Source organism: Haliaeetus albicilla, chromosome 1 (assembly GCF_947461875.1).
Source record: "Haliaeetus albicilla chromosome 1, bHalAlb1.1, whole genome shotgun sequence".
Lineage (NCBI taxonomy): Eukaryota > Metazoa > Chordata > Aves > Accipitriformes > Accipitridae > Haliaeetus > Haliaeetus albicilla.
In genome coordinates, this window is record NC_091483.1 from 40,115,630 (window position 1) to 40,133,265 (window position 17,636).

The window sequence follows — 17,636 nt, forward strand, 5'->3', positions numbered from 1 at the left end:
ACTATTTATATGTAGCCTATCTTTCACTTCGGATTAGATTTGTTAAGGTTTATTTTCCTTAAAGAGTCTTAAAGAGTGATTATGCTGGCAGCTCCTCTTTATAAACAATAGTTGAGAGCTTTTCTAACTATCCTTGCATAAATTACAAGGTGTAAATTTCAAAATGTACATAAAATAATTTTTGCCCACTACTCTAACAAAACGCTTTGTTTCTTTTTTTTAGTGATAGGTTTAGGGAAATGTGAACTTCAGCTCCTGTTAAACCTCTCATAAGAAAGTGTATCTCATAAAATGGGAAACAAAAATAAGAAGAAAAAATTAACTTAATTTTAAAAATTCTACAAAAAAATCACACCAGCAGTGGGTAGAAAAAAAAAAAAGCAGACATAATATTTTGCCTATTCCTTAAGAGAATGCACATTCATAAACTGAAAACATGTATATCAACTCACAAAGGAATAAGTCACTGAGAGAGTGGTAACAGCTTACTTACTTTTCATTCAACAAGCCCTGACAGGTATGTGGTTTCTTCCTTTGGAAAAAGTGATAAAACTAAAGGAGTATAAACACTGAAGTGAGCACCCAGCAGTACTTTTCGGTTCCATTTTTCAATTTTAAGACCTTTTCACAGAACACCCATATAATTTCAGTGAGCTAACACTTTTCAGCAGAGCAGAAAAGAGAACAAAAAGGATAACTCTTCTAGGCTAGATATTGTCATTGACAACTCAATCTAAATCTGATGTGATGATGGCAAATGTCATAAGTCATGCAATTAGCTTGTCCGTAATAAACAGTTTGCCTCATTGTTTTTCAGTTTCTTGAGGTTAACACACATTGAAATAATGTATTCACCCACTCTGAAAGTAGTATTAAAAATGCATCAGTGGAAGAGCGCTTGGGGAAAAAAAAAACAGTGACAATTTCTGTGTGACATTTCACAGCTTCTTTCTCCTTTCAGTTCACCTTGAAACTCATCTGCTGAGAAATACAGGTCTCTTAAGTCTCCCTTTAAAAATGATGAAAAGGTGGTATCCGTCTTGAAAAGATGTTGAAAAACTGTTTATTGCAAACCTACAGACAGCTTGCATACCTGAACTCAACAACTTTGTTGTGTTTCCTTTTATGCAGCAATTTCTCCTTGAGATCTCCATGCTTGCCCAACCCCTAAAATATACATTATACAGTATCCAAAGATATCCATCCCAGTATAATAAATCTGTACAAGAAGTGTATGGTACATATGCATCTGCTATATGTAAAGCCAGATATAGGCAAATATTTAATCATTTTAAAATTTTTCTACTCACATAAAACAAATAAAGAGTCAGACTAATTATTCTAATTCTCCTGTAACATTTAAAAGTAAATTGTTTTCATCTAATCACATTACATTCTGGAATGTTTCCCTCCTTCACAATTCTATAGAATGTAACTGTAGGTTATTCTCTTAGATACACCAGAACATAGGAAAATTGAGGTTAGACACAAATAAAATCAACCTCCTACCATCTATACATTGAGATACTCTATGAAAGAATGCAAAGCAAGTCTGAGTCATTCATTACAGAGATTCAAGTAACGATAACAATAATATGCTTTTCTTTCTCTGCAAAAGTCCCTCTACTGTTACTCAGCCCACAATACCATTGTTAAGAGAAGTCATTTGTGTAACTTTGTACTTACACTGCATGTTGTCTTTCAACGAATTCAAATGTAAAAGCAGACAGTGATAAATTGCACTCTCCAAATCATTTTCTTTAAATGACTAGGTCCTGATTTCTGTAGCTTTTGAACACAGCTCCTTTGACAGTCTAAGTAGTCAAGGTAGCGAGCCATGTGAAATTTAAAGGTTGAGGGTTCACAGCCCCAGGGAGGCCTTGGCAGCCCATGCAAGTATGGAGAGCTGGTAAGTGAAATTGGTAAAAACTGTTATTTTTGTGAAGCAGCTACTATGAACCTGAGGAGCAAATCTGCTTTAAAGCAACATCAAAGAAGAAAGAAAAAGTTAATTAAAGGGTTCAGAACTACTTGTTCTGAGCATGGAAGACATTTTAAAGGAACAGTGTCTCACAGAAAGCAGAGTATCCAAAAAGTGGTCAAATTGTATTCAGCAGCTGTATGTGTGAGAGCTGCTGATAAGACATTACAGAGGCAGAAAGACACCGACAAGCTGTTTCCCTCTCCTGATCGGAGATGGAAGCAACTGGTTTGAATGGAGGTTATCAAAGCTTGTCGGGAAAGATTAAAATGTCAGCTGAAGGACATACAAGGAAAAGTACTTACTACTTTAAGAACAGGTGTCCTGCTCTGTAATTCTTCACTTTTTCTACTTCACTCCAAAAACAGAACATCATTGCTTTGATAATACATCATAGGTAAGAGGAAATATACATAGAGGTATTCCTTTTCTTTTTAATCGCATCTGTGAGAGACAGATATGTTTGACTGGGGAGGTTAATTTGTTTCTGAAGATGCTTCTGAGCCTTTTTAATCAGCTACTAGCTGTTGGCAACCAAGAGAAAAGGGGAAAAGAATGTGGGTTAATACTGAATTTTCTAACATTAAAAATTGCCTTTTATGTACAGGTTAAGGATGAAAACTAGGATCTCAAATTTCCACAGAAAAAGGAATAGAAACTGGAAATGCAGGGCAATAGGTAAATTATTTTACTTTAGTTTTCTCAGACCAAGATGAGACAAGTGTTATCCTGTGCTGGAGATCTACTTCTTGCCCCTGACCCTGTGAAAATCCCAGGAGATTTCCAGCAGCTGGAGAAGGCCAGGTCGTTTGCCACAAGTATTTAACAGAGACCCAAGGCACTGAACAAGCCAGAGCCATGGCTGCTGGGGCTGTTCAGCAGCAGAGGTCCTGGAGCTCCCAGGGTCTACACCACTTCCCCTCTAAGACAAAAGCATATGTTCAAGGCAGAATTCCCAAATTTCTAAGCTTCTATCTCTGCAAGAGAAAAACAAGGGAAATATGCCACAGGTAGCTTGGCCTGAACCAACAGAGCTGGCTGGTGCAAATTGCCACTGAGAAGCTCTGTGCTGTCATTGCCACTGCAGTCCCACAGAGATACATCACTTATTTACTGCTCAGCAGACACCTCCTTTCCCCTTTCCACCTCCTGCTCTGGCTTGGATGCATGAGGAGGCATGTCCCCAGAATTTCTTAAAACTTTCTCAAAACTTTCTCAGACTCATCCCCAAAACAATTTACTGAGTACATCCTATAATGTAAGAATACAAGGAAATCTAAACAGAGATCTGCATATGCACCACCTTCTGGGAATCACAAGGCAGACAGAGACACAAAACAAACGCCTTGAATACTGTAGGAAAAGATACCATTTATGGATATAATCAGATGAATCTCTAAAAAAAGCTATTTCCCACATTTTTAAAAAGGAAGAGGTATTAGCTGATAGTCTTTTCTATCAAAATAGCTGGAGCATGTGTGGGGCAGAGGTCAGGGTGACGACAAAAGGAAAACAAACAAGATGTCTATGTATGCACAACCATTCTTAGATAACTGTATTTTTCTCTGTATTTGACTGCATTGTTTTGTTGTCAAATATTTCACCAGAAACATACAATTTTCTTTTTCTCATTTTTCCCCCCCTCTCTAATTGAACAATACTGTTATTAAAAATTAGTGTGGAAGATGACCATAGCCAGAGACTCCAGATAAACCTGAAAAATGCAAGTGTTGTAAAACAAAAACATTATATAGAAAAAATGTAAGCTTTTTTTGATGAAAATATCAGACCTAGGAGGAAAGTTAACAGAACTATTTGTACAGATGTACCACAATAATAGTAAAGTCATTATAAACATGATTATCACCAGACACTGGGAAAGGGTATAAATGTTCCTCAAAGCAGTTTACCATACAGTAAAATATGTATTTAATGAAGCTGTCTGTATAAGGAAATGTATAAAGTGAGCTAAAGAAATAGATATTCACAGAATGGTTTGGCTTGGAAGGGACCTTTAAAGGTCATCTAGTCCAGCCCCTTGGGATGGGCAGGGACATTTTTCACTAGATCAGGTTGCTCAAAGCCCCATCCAACCTGGCCTTGAACACTTCCAGGGATGGGGCATCCACAGCTTCTCTGGGCAGCCTGTTACAAGTGTCTCACCACCCTCATAGTGAAGAATTTCTGACATCAAAAAGAAAAGGGAATTTTGAGAAGTGCAAGGAGACAGAGAAAACTGAACAGAAAAGAGCCTGTGAACCAGCCCCTTCCCCCTGTCACCACCTCATGAATACCAGGTAGTGCACATTTCAGGTATAAACTGAAAATAGTTGTTATGCCAGTGGAAGCAATCACCCTGGGATTGCAATCCCAGCCCCTCAGACAAAGGTGCCTACGGAGAGGAGGAGCTGGCACTTTTAAAAGCAGGATAGTTTTAAAGCAGATACTTTACAGATCTGCCTGAAAAGATCTGTCTGAACAACTACAAGAGGCTAAAGGGGCTGAGACCTGGGACATAAAGTTCCCAAAACAAAAATATGTACTGACAGCTGCCATCCTAGCATTTCAAGGGAGATCCTCAACCCATGTAGCAAAGCTATCCACTTCAGGGCTCTTGTGCAGTTCTCCAAGCAGACAGGAGAGGGGTGAGCAAAAAAAACCCAGAAGAGCAGCTAAACAAGAAAACAAAACAAAACAACAAAAAATAAAATCAAAAGACAGCAGTCAGATTGCCCTCCGAACTGAATGTGTTTCAAAAAACCTTTGTCAAACTGAAGATGTTGCTATAAACCATTTCAGCCTTGGAGAATCAGCATTTACAGATTTGCCCTTTTCCACCAGTGACATTCTGACTGGCTTTACCACACTGGCCAAAACCTCTTATATGCTTAACCTTACCCTGTATAGTAATCCAGCTGTTGCAGGGTGTTTTTATGGCTTCAGAAAAAGGCAAAAGTTCTCACAAGATCTCCCTTGTAAGCAATTAAAGGGAGTATAAGGCAGTTCACCTTTAAAATCTTCACATAGGTAATAATGCAAACACCCCTTCTTCACCTGTGGTATCTCTGCTCTCCCCCAGCACCCCAGGGCAGCAGCCGTTCTAGCTCAGCTAAGTACATATAGCAAATACAGCTGCAAATTCCACTGCCTTTAATTAAGTTTAACTTTAGTTGAACTGTTGCCAGGAGGAAGTGGGTCAACAACAAAGTAGTATACTGTCATATTACAAATGTCTGTCTAATTTCCGTCCCCAGTGTCCTCTCGAGACTCCAGCCCCATCACAGAGCACCAGGCAGAATTTAATCACTTTCTGCTCTAGTAATTCTGGCTATTTGGGAATTGAGATTGATTTTGCTCATTTTGGACTGTGAAGATCCAGTGTGAGCCTGCTGTAACACAGTATGAGGTGGCATCAAGCGCAAAGGAATTTGATGTTCTGTAGCAGCTGTTATGAGCCACAGAGCTGGCAGCATCAGGAGCAATAGTGTGAACATGCTGCTCAGCTGCATGAGTCTTCTTCCTCAGCTCTATACAACCAAGATGTTCTTGATAGGTACTTCAGCCTGTTGCAATGAATATTTTGGCTTTTTTCTGTCTTGTTTGAACTTTTGCTGGTTTGATTAGAATGGTTTTGGTGTTTGCATCTACCAGATCTGGTTAATAAACGTTTTCGGTACTTGCAGAGACCATTAAATAAAACAAAGTGGAACACTTACTCTGGCACTTTCAGTTTACAAGGCAGATGGGAAAGAAGGACAGTAACTGCATCACTGCATCAGGAAGACATCCGTAGAACAGTTCAAATTTATTTTCTCCTATGACAAGAGGGAAAAAAAAAAAAAAGTCTTACTCTGATTGTTGTGCATTTCCTTTAAGTATCAGTGAAAATTCTAGAAATAGAACAGTATATAATATAATTTAGCTTCCTTTTATTAAGGCTGATCTTTACACCAACTGGTATAAAGCATTCAGTTAATGTTTTATAACAAAGACTTTTGAGAAAAGTTTGTAATTTTTGAGATTTTTGGACATCTGATATAGCCACTAAACAAGACTACATCTTTTGTTATCTTGACAGTGGCAGTGAATCTGACAAGTTCATGAAAGGTTTCCCCTAGTGGTGAGACAGTTAAGAGAGAAAAGGTTAATTCTTAGTTCACATTGAGGTAAATCTGGAGGAATTCAGTTAACTTGGTCAATGAGACATCTGCATCAGGCCTCAAACTTTTCTGTGTAAATCAGTTAGCAGGAACAGTTACATATACTGAAAGAGATGGGAAATTTATTTAGTAAATAGGACAAGGTATTAACAGGAATTAATAAATCACTAAATGGAAACTGGAAGTCTGTGGACTGGTATTTTGAACAAGCGAAGCATTTTGAGCAAACTAAGGAAGAGCTGTTATATCTGATGTCTAATGAAAAAAGGCAGCTGCATAAGCTTTCACATTTACTGTGTAACTGTGAACTCTGTCGGGACTTTCTCTACAAATGTCGGATTGTATAGTATTAATCTGAGTAATGATGACCTAAATCAAATAACCATAAGTTTGTGTCTTTATAGCTAGTTTGCTTTTAAAAACTGATCAGAATGTATTTTTTATTTGGTAAATTGAAATCTATTGCAATCAGTGGAACAGCTTTTCATTCCAGAAAAAAATCTTGCACTGTATTGCTACTAGATGGTTGTTGTTAGGTCAAGGATGCTTTACAGAGGAAGAAAAAGGGGTTCTTCTGCTAACCTGGTTTTCACTCTTCTTTCTTGAAATGACTAAGTTCATCAGTATCTCATAAATATATGTTGATTAATGCTATAATTTATTTTAAATTCATACAAACTTTTTGACTCATATTTTAGAAGTTATCCAGGTACAATTTCAGTGGCTATGTTTGGATGACATATATACACATGTTTATACTAAGATATGAGATCAAATTGAATTATAAGGAGAGATGGAGACAGTCATTCTCCAACAGGGAAATAAAAGAATCAACCAGAAGTATAAAAATCCAATTTTAAAGCAATCATCAATGATCACACACAAGTGACTCATATCATGTTTAAATTCCAAGACTGCTTGAAGAAATAAATCTGTATAGATTTTTCATTGCCATTAAATGAGAAATCTTTGTCATTATCTGATACATATATCAACCAGGTCTTTCAGAAGATTTTGGTACCAATAATCACAGGACATTTCTCACAAAACATGAACATTCTTGACCCCTGGAGAGAAAATTTCAGCAAATTCATTGATTTTAAAGGTGCTAGTTAAGGCAGAAGTATTCTTGTATGTAATATGAAATAAAATCATATTAAAAAATACTAAGAACCTCCTGCAAATATTGTGGGGTTTCAAGTGAAATTATTATATATGGTTATTTTACTAATAATTAGTATGTATTTTAAAATTCAAAATTTTTAAGCAATGACTGTGGAATTCTGATATTACTCCTCTCCCACTGATATTTCCTATCACCAGGATTTACTAGGAATTACAGGTTAGTCCTATGTGCAGCATTTGAATAAAACATCTTTTTCCCTACAGTTTAGGTGCCATTTTGAAATATTTCAAATCTTTCAGGCATTATTAAGATTGGAATTCTGATTAAAATACATCAACTTATTTTTATTTACAGAACGATATGTAAGTTAAGTCTTTGAGAGATGTATAAATCTCTCTGATCTTATTTCCAAAACAAGGAGCTTTGGATAGAGGTCGCCAATTCATAAATGCCATTTCATACAAAGTAATCAACATCTGAAAGAGAAGACCACCTCTGAAATAACTGTTTTAATTATGGAGTTGCAGGCACCACTGTTGCATAAAGCAAGAAAATATTATTAGACAGAAGTCAGGGTGGGCTGAATTCTCCAAAATCTCAAGTTTACGAAAAGCCAGATGCTGCTGTCCACCCTCCATAAAGGAAAGGGATTGTTCTGAAGTTTAGAACATGCCGATGCACAACTGCTGGGACAAAGCTGTACGAGAGGACAAGGATGCAGTTGGAGCCATGGCAAGTTTTTTTAGCATTGAAGAGGAGACAAAATATTAAGGTCAGATTTTCTTCTCATATGACATTTGAAAAGGTTTCAAATTTGCTGACTTTAGCTGCTCTGATTTACATCAAGATAAAGGGCAGGAGAATTCTCTACCTTACCAACACACATCTGCTGCTTCTGTCTCCATCTCATCTTCAAGGCTAATTAGGTAAGTGCATTGGCCTTACTTCCTACATAGCTGGTATTGATTAAGCCAATGATGTAGCACACAGTCCATCTACCTGAACGCAAAACCCCTTCCATTTTCTTTTGACTGACCTGTGTTCCACTGTTCTTCAATTGCAGAAGTATACTTCGACTTCCTCATGCTTTTCTCATTAGCATGCTTAATGATTCCCATATATCATCCCTGAGACAAGCCTTTTTCAGTAATTATTTGTTCCCAGGCGGTAGCTTAGAATGAGGAACTATGTTGATTCCCTGTACAAATTGCTCTATGAAAATAAATCAAATAGAATTTACTTAGATAAGACTTAACAGGTATAATCTCAGAATGGATTAATAGATATGCTACAGAATATGTCTGTGCAGTTAACTGTGTGTTAAAGACATTCTGATTTGTATACTATACAAATATTGCATTAATATCTCATGCAGACATTTTCAAACAATAACAGTCAGAGGGTAATGTGGTAAACAAATTCAAAAAATTATTCTATTTAGCAATTGCATATAGTATGCCCTCAGAGAAAGCAGAAACTGTTTGTGAATGTGGAAATTTAATCCTGAAACCCAGCTATTGTATATGGAATACATTTTTCTTTATATTGATTAGTGAATGGAAAACATCAGATTTGGATGGAACCATTAGTTGAGCAAACAAAAAACAGACCCTAACTGCAAACTAAGCTGTCTCTTCCTTACTATGTACTCTGTGAATGCAAACTGTATAATTATTAGCATTTAGGAATCAGTGATGTCTGATATACAACATCCCATGTGTTATAACCTAATTAAAAATGAATGGTCCCTTAACACATTAACACTTAGCCTTTAAATGCTTTCAAGAGGCATTTTCTCCTCTTAGTGCTTTGAGAGGCAATCAAGAGCTTCTTTTCCTCTTTAATTACTAGCTTTTCATCCTTTCCAGGAACAGGTAATTGGCAAAATGTTTACATCCTGTTGCAGCAACGAGACAAATTATCGTTCACATGCTAAGGTGGTTTGACCTTAGATACGATGGCTATAAGGTCTCCAAGGAAATACTGAGTTCAAATCTATACTTTAATTAAAATTATATTTGAGTGCAGTTATTGGGGCCACAAAATTTAATTTACTGTATCACTGGTCATTACTCTCTCAAAACTGTATAGTTACTGTGCCCAGTGGCCTCAGTCAAAATCTACTTGGGTAATGGCCTTGCTTTGTAGCTCTAGTTGTATAGATAGTCTCCATTTCATGTTATGTTATATTGTGTTCAGCTTCTCTGCTGTAGTTTCTGCTGGCAGAGGGCACTTCACACCAAAAGTACATCTATTTCAATATACTTCTGGTTGCAAACTAAGGTTCTTTGGCAATCCCATGCCTTGAAAAGCTTTATATAAATATCACACTTCTATTATTTTCTGAAATATATATTTTAAAAAAGGACTTTTTTATCTAATACAGAATACTAAATACTAGTCACTTATACCAAGATGCTTGTTACCCTTTAATATTTTTTTTTTTTATGATGAATCAAAGATACAGAATAAAATCACACAGAATTTCCTAGGACACCTAGTACATGACGTGCAGACCTACCAGGTGCTAAAGCTTACACCTGCTATTAGAATTATGTTTACACAGAAGACTCTTACATTCTTCTGGACTGATGGACGTGGTCATTCAAATACCATAATAAAACAACTAGTAATGAGCCTACTAGTTTGTCAACGAGTAATATTGTTATTCATCTCTCAACAATCAGATAAAGATGTACAACATGAATGTGTTTTATGCACCCCTGTCATCAGCTCAAAGCATAACTTAAGGAGCCTTTAACTCCTTACGTCTTCTAAGAAAGCTGTGCAGCTGCACAAATTATATCTACAGAACAAGCCATTAGCCATTGTTGCTACCAGAAGTTTGTTAAAGACCATCTGATCCCAGGAGCAATGACTGAACTTGAGGACAAGTGGTACAAAGGGGGACCTCTGATCTGCTTGTTTTGCTACTTTGGCCCTAAGAGACAGCTGTTGGTGTGTACATGATAGGAACGGAGTTTCATTTTGAAATCTCTAAAAGTCAGCCTTGTTGCAACCCTGAGTGGTCTTTTTATGGCAAGAAAGTGGCAGTATTTATGAGCTTCATGCCCGAGGATTTGACATAGAAGCATGTAGAGGAGGTTTCAGATAACAAACCATGATGAGGCAGTAGGGAGGGACTGTAGAAGACAGAAAATAAAAACCTGGTAGAGTCTTATCAGGAGAAGTTCATTTAGAGAAAGCTAGCAGGAATACCCCAAAACCAAAGGGAGCAAAAACTATCAATCTGCAATACAAACAATCAAGATCCAGTGCCCGAGTTCACTCCCCGGCTTTTTGATTAGTGCTCTCTCCATGGAGACTTATTCTGGACAAAACTGTTGGGAATTTAATAGGATGCTTTAAATATTGGAGTAGATACATGCTGTACTTTAAAGTAGAGACACATTCTGAGATGACAACAAGGTGTTCACACTCGGTAATAACTCAGGAAGAACTTGGCAAGCCATTGTTCCTTCCTTCTCCTCCTCATCCGTCTAGGCTTTCCAAAAAAAAAAAAAAAAGTACTTAAAACTAGACTTCCTGCTACTCTCTGTTAACAAAGGATGGCAATAAATGATCTTCTGACTACTCAGAAATAACCTACTAGGCTAGTCAATAGAGTTAGTGTTGTTCCATGAGCTATGGTTTCTTGTAGTAGCCAAGCAATAAGTAGGAATATAGGGAGATAGTATAACTCTAGAGAGACACTGGGGGGAAAAAAAATTTTAAAAAAGGAAGAAAGAAAAAGTAAGAAAGCTACTTACAGAAACTTAAAAGTTTACACAGCATAAGAATGTTACTAGAAGGCAAAATATTGTTAATATGGGAAAATTCCCCTCCTGGTATAGCTAGGGTGGTTATTTGAACAGTCTGGCCCCTAAAAACATTCTGGTGCTGTGGAAGCAGAATTATGAATTTAGTGTGCAGCACTCTTTCTTTTATGTTTATACTACACCAGTATAATACTGGTGAAGATGCTGCACCCTGGAGGAATGCTAAAGCTGAAATCCCAGATGAGAACTATATTACAAATAAGAGAAAATATTCACTAAGAAATCCAGTTTTATGGCTGAATTTGCCTTGCTTGGCTGGAGACAATTCTTGAACCTGATTTACTTGTAGGGTGTGCAGCTCTGCTGGCAACTGCTGGCTAGGGAATAGACAGATCCACTGCATTTTGCAAGTACTATTTTCCAGTTTGAAACAAAAAGCCTTTTTTTCCTTCAGGGATTTCTCATAGGAAGCATTCCTCTGAGACTGTTTTCAAAAGCAAAGTGATTTATGTATGATCTCTTACTCTGAAGAATTTTAAAAGCAACACTATCTTTTTTTCTGCTTGGTCATGGGGGAAGGGGTTTGCTTTGATTTGGGGGGTTTGGGGATTTTGTCTTCTTTTAACTTGAAAGAATAGCTTTAGCAGAGCACGAGCTTCATGACTGTCTCTGCATGGCTTTAAGACTGCTGACAACCACCACCGTAACAACATCTTTAACTACTACAGGCCACTTTTTAAATAGAAGTAGAGATTTCAATAGGTGATGTATACAAGGTAGGCTGATAGGTAGAAGTCAGTTCCTAACCCAGTCTCTAGAAATATCCCAGATAACAAAGATTTTTCAGTACTTTTCCTAAATGTTCACTGTGCTCCATTACGTTATTGGCATATGTCCACCCTGAGAAGGCTGCCTCTTGGTTGTCTATAAACTAATTTTCATCCAAAATGAGCACAATATTTTGTTAACCAAGTACAAACTACAATAAATCATTATCTACATCAGCAATATCACAGGAAAAAAAAGTCTACAATATCTTATTAAATATCTCAATAAACATTAGCTTAAAAATCACCTGTTTTAGCAAACAAAAATGGTTGCATCTCCAGTCTCTCACTCCACCAAAGTGGGGGGGGGGGGGGCTTAAAAGAAAACACAACAAAACCTTTGAAAAAAAGTGATTGGGAAAGAAATAAAAAAGCATTGAAAAAGAACAGTTTCATTTCAACAATGGGATGGTTAGTCATCTCATCCTCCTTTAGTCCGCTAGAGCTATACCAAAGATATACATGCATGTTTAATCTCATATTAATGACTTTATTTGCATACCTAGCTACTTAAAGGATTTGTTTTCAACTACCACATGTTGTCCATCAAGCCATTTTGATACATTATAATAAAGGATAATATTAGAATAGCCTTATTCCTTCAAGAAAATATTTTTAAAGATGCAGTAAGAAAAATATCATGTCCTTTGTAATATAATGAGCTAATAAAATGATAGATAACGAGCAGGATTTTTCAGATTACAATCATGAAGTTCTCTAATTCTCCCAAAGGCTGGTAAAAATTAGATGACCCCCCCTCTACCCACCAAAAAACCCAATCCACTCATGCAGATTATGTGTCTAACTTCCATGTTTTATGGTTGATATGGGGTGTCTTTTGAAAGTAAAAAGTGACATGCCCAAACAGGAATACTGTCTATTTTCAGGTGCGTGTGATTTCTGCAGTGACAAGTTTTGCTGGAACTTGTTTGTGGTAGTGGCAAAAATTGCCACCACCAAAAATAAAAGGCTAAAACAGAAAAAAAAAATTTTCACAAGAAAATATTTAAAATACATGTCTCTCATATAATCTTCATAATCACATGCAGTTAAATCACACTTTCATTCATTACTTCTATGAAGAACAATATGTAAAAGTATATAGATTTCAAACAAGACAGCCTGCCTTTCTGTCACCCTCTGCTCGCAGCCCACCCTCCCTTGCAAAGCAATCTATGCCTGCTGCTCCCTGACACATGAAGTGCGTATTTAATTTTACAAACAGCTGGAAGAATTATTTTAGAAACTACTTATTAAAATGCAGGATCCCCTCCTCCCCAACACACACTTATCTCTCTATTCTTTCTTTGAGTTCCAGCTTGAGCATGAGGTTGCTATTAACACAAAAGTACCTTAAAAGCCAAAACATAGACTGATGCTTGTCTTTTCATGGTGGCACTGCATAGCGCAATAACTTTTAGAGTACAACCATCATTCAGTCACACTGACCTTCGGTTACACAATGAACTACAAGCTTTGCACATTTTCAATAGAGGAAAAAAAGCTTTTAAAGTGGCCATTTAGCTGCAAGTTATAAAATTTTTTTAGCATTTGGGAGTTCTGTCTTTTTCTTTCTAAGAGGTTGAGTGATGGGAATATAAATCAAACCATCATTTAGATACTGCTCATGCTGCAGAATAGCATTCTGTAATGAGAGAGAGGTTATTTTGTAATTTATATTAAGATCCAGCAGATACATTTGATTGTATGGGATGGGATTATGAAGACAAAAATACTGCAACTAGTTTACAGAATATATACATGTATATGCATATGTGTGCACATGTATCAGATGACAAAATCTTGCCTACAAAAAGCGCTACTTCAATTTCAAAGGAAATTTCAAATCTCCCTGAGAAAAATATTAACACTACTTTTCTACAACAGTCACTTAATGATATTTTAATAATTTAACACCTAAAGCTTTCAAGCAGCAATCAGACACCATAATACTTTAGCAAACAAGGAAACAAATTAAGTAGAAGTTCAGGACAAAGCACAGGAAAGCTAAAATTACAAAGGAAACAGCTGTAATGATGGACATGTAAGACTAAAACATGGGTGGTTTTTTTTCCCTGTCATTCATGCACTGTATGACCTGCATTATTATCTAACGTTAGCTCCTGACCCTACTGTGTTGGATTCCAAGAATCTGCTCTGGTTTAAGCACCATGGATTAGTTTTCTATATGATTTAGCCATAAATTTATAACTGGAAAAGTGGTCTCTAAAATAACTTAAAATATCATTAACTGTAGAAATAAAAGATCCTTCTATTCTTCATACCCATTAGCAGAAATTTATCTTAACTTATTTTGCCTTTAAATTTGACAGTTAATGTTGGAATGGCTGGGAAAGCATTAGCAATCCTTAAAATACCATCCTTTATTTCTATGAATTGTTGTTTACACAGATGGTTGAAAAGTATAATCTTTCTTTCTAATTAGAAGAATGAATCTCATTAAAGTGTCAGTGTTACACAGACCAGAGCCACCCGTGGCCAGCTGGTGCTGGGAATTTAAAGCATGCTCCGGCTGGACTTCTTGGACAATCTGGAACACAAGACAGAGCTTCGACACTTCATTTCTGATATCAGTGATTAGACCAGAATCAGATGCCACTAAATCTTTCTTCACCTGGATAGTTCTTCCTCACATGGCAATGGTTTTTGGACATAAATATACACACTTCAGTAAATTCAAGCTACATAATCACTCATTATTCATAATAATATATGAAGGCAATATATTTATGTGTATGCATATGCACTGTTCCCATCTTTGATTATGTAGAACAAATGGTTGATAACCACTGTATTATTTATCACTTAACTCTTTTTTTTTTTTTTTTTAAATCATAACAGTGCCTTTTATTTTTCCAGCAGTATATGAAATGGTCATTTCTTGGCATTGCTGAAACAATTACTGAACGTTTTTGCCAATGTCAATATGTTTCTATCATTTTTGGGAAGGCTTCTGTATTTGTTTGAGCTCCTTCTGATAACTCATAGGTAAAAATCTGACTTTTGTTTATCTTACAGGTTCAGAATAGCCAAGCCAGGGAGGGAGAAAGAAAGAGCATATACTGACTTCTTTAATTTACCTCTTACATGTATTTGTTGGTTATTATGTTGTATGTGAAGACAAACTTTCCAGTAACTTTCCTGTACAAAGAAGCAAGAAATAATTTTATCAATACTCCCTGGGATATATCTATATCTATCTATATTTTATATCCATAATGAAAAGTTTAGCTATAGAGATATTTTCTTTTTAATCACAGCAAAGTGTTAACTGATTCACTGACTGTGTCAGTCATACGTGATTAATTGAGATACATAGCTCCACCTAAGCTCTTGGACATCTGGGAGCACACACATGTCTAACAAGGGGCTGGGATGCTGCTGAAGCTGGGAACATCCTTCGGTCCTTCAGCAGAGATCCAAGTTCCCAGCTGCCACAAAATAAGCCCAGGCTGCACATTTTAGTAGCTCATCTACCCATTCCGTAGTGCCACTTCTGTATTTTAATACCTTTCTCCATCTCTACTTTGCAGCAAATGGCATGTTCTGCAACTGACTTCGCCCGTAGGCAGGACGCCTGCAGTATCAGCCCCACACCAAGCAGCACCGTGTTATGAGCCTGCAGAGTACTCTTTCTGGCAAGTCTAAGAGAACCAGTCTAAGGAAGAAATGTTGGTGGGAAAGATTTTCAATTAGGTAAATTTTTAACGTAATTCATCCAATGACCATACATTCTCTGATCATCTCTGTTGCACAGAGAGACTGAGTCCTTTGCAGGGCAGCAGTGCCAATTTAAGTGCCACCAACCCTCCCAGTGCACTCACGACTTTCTGAGCCTCTCAAGCACGCCCCAGGCAGCTCCTTAGCTAGCTATCTGTGCTCCTTAGCTAGCTGCAGGGCTCCAGTTTGTGAGCCAAATGATGGTGCCAAGGAAGGTCTACTGAGAAAAAAGTCTGCATAACCACATGTTTAACCTGACAACATTAAGTCTCGTGGAAATCCTCTAATCGCTACTACCTTCCCTGATACAGCTCCAGCACATACTTTCTTACTCTCTTGAACTTAAGTTTCCCCGGCACTGTGTCATCATCCTGAATATCGGCAAAAACTGCCATAGAGTTTCGAACTCAAGAGGGGCTGAGCGCCTGGAAAGCAAATACACTTACTAGCCCAAGACACTAAGGTGACCCCTTTCCTGGGTCAGCTGCTCCACTGCTGACTTACCCAAGAGAGTGGGTAAGTTGTTAGCAGTGGAGGGTGAAATCAGCTTTCCCACACACATGAGTTCAAAAATGCTTTCTTGATACAATATTACACTAGGAATTAATTATATTCATAAAAGGACTTAATGACCTGGGAAATTTTAATTTACTTTGGAGACCTAAATGAGAACAAGTGTACTAGAACTTATTTGATATTGAGATTTATTGTTTTATAAGTAATTTGAAATGTTGATGTATTTACTCAAAAGAACTGTAATAGCCTAGATAGTTACAGTCACAGAATCTCTTTCTTATCAGTGGCGGAACATTGTAAGTTATGATTTTTTATTACAGACTTATATATATGCACACACATACATAATTTATATTTATGTGAATTTAAATTACCTGGTCATAAGTTGACATGAAGTTTTTGAAGTGACTAATGTTCTTTGATTCTAGTACAAAGGCTTTCGTGTTAAAATATTAAGAACTGTCCATTTCCAATGTGCTGTTGGGTTATTAAATTTTTTAACTAAAGCCTTGGAAATATATGGGGGGGGCTTTTCCAACAAGAAATTAAAAATTAAGCTATATATTTTAAGTAAGACTAGTTACACATTATTATTCAAATGTATTCTTTTTAGAAATCTGAGTCAATTCTGAACTATTGCATTTGTGACATAAAACAAACAGAGTTCAGCTTACAAAAATGACTTATTCTGCAATCAGACAAATATAGTATAGTTCTGATTCCAGTGTTTCATCCAAATAAAAAACTTTGAGGCCAATGCAAGATAGAAACTTTGTTCATGGCACAGACTTAAAATAAAAGCCCCATTTGCTTCTCCTTCATTTAGAGCACGTACAAATGCAGAGTACTCATGGCTCTGGCTGTAGAAGAGTCTATATAGATACTGCACATGGTTTAGCCTCAAAGCTTTTTCTTACTCAGTGAATATGAAAAAGAAATGAGTGTGCAGGACTGCTGTTCTGGTGCCTTTTCCTGCACACTAACATTTAAAATATTTCTTGATCAGGATCATAACTTTTCTAGAAAACACAAATTTGTTCCTTTCATTGTAAAGCTTTTTGCTACATATGCTACTGATATATTCATAGCTATTATAGTAATCTAGCAACCATGAAAACATAGCAATCAAATATTTGCTTTGTTAATTTCTGTCAGGATATTTATAACAGTAGCATAAGATATGTTGGTGTACTATTTTTATGAGGACCTATTTTTTCTTATGGTTAATCAGCTTTGGTATCAATATATAACTGACTAGATATTACTTCTCACCTATTAACAACTGAATAATAATATTGGTTTGATATTAAAATTTATAATAATCCTTCTTTTTACACCGTACTCTCATATGGGTGATAAATTATGGTTGAAGAAAACACAAAGCAGATAGTAGACATACCTGCTTTTCAGGAGACCTTCTGGGCTAAGTACAGTAAAACATAAATCGCTAGTTTAATCAAATTTGTCGTTCATGTCACTTTAAACAGAAAGTTATGACTCTTTAAG

At 36.5% G+C, this 17,636-nt stretch overlaps 1 long non-coding RNA gene across 2 annotated transcripts in view; it reads right to left on the reverse strand.

The window, feature by feature from the left end:
* Positions 1 to 17,636, reverse strand: part of LOC138685906 (uncharacterized) — a 31,554-nt gene that overhangs the window by 1,942 nt on the left and 11,976 nt on the right. The window contains exons 3-4 of one of the 2 annotated variants that reach the window (XR_011325297.1): positions 5,694 to 5,796; positions 2,287 to 2,406 (exon numbers count right to left, since the gene is read on the reverse strand). This is a non-coding gene — a long non-coding RNA (uncharacterized lncRNA). Of the gene's footprint in view, positions 1 to 1,366; positions 2,407 to 5,693; positions 5,797 to 17,636 lie in introns of those variants that run through there. The other variant, XR_011325296.1, reaches the window with a different exon arrangement.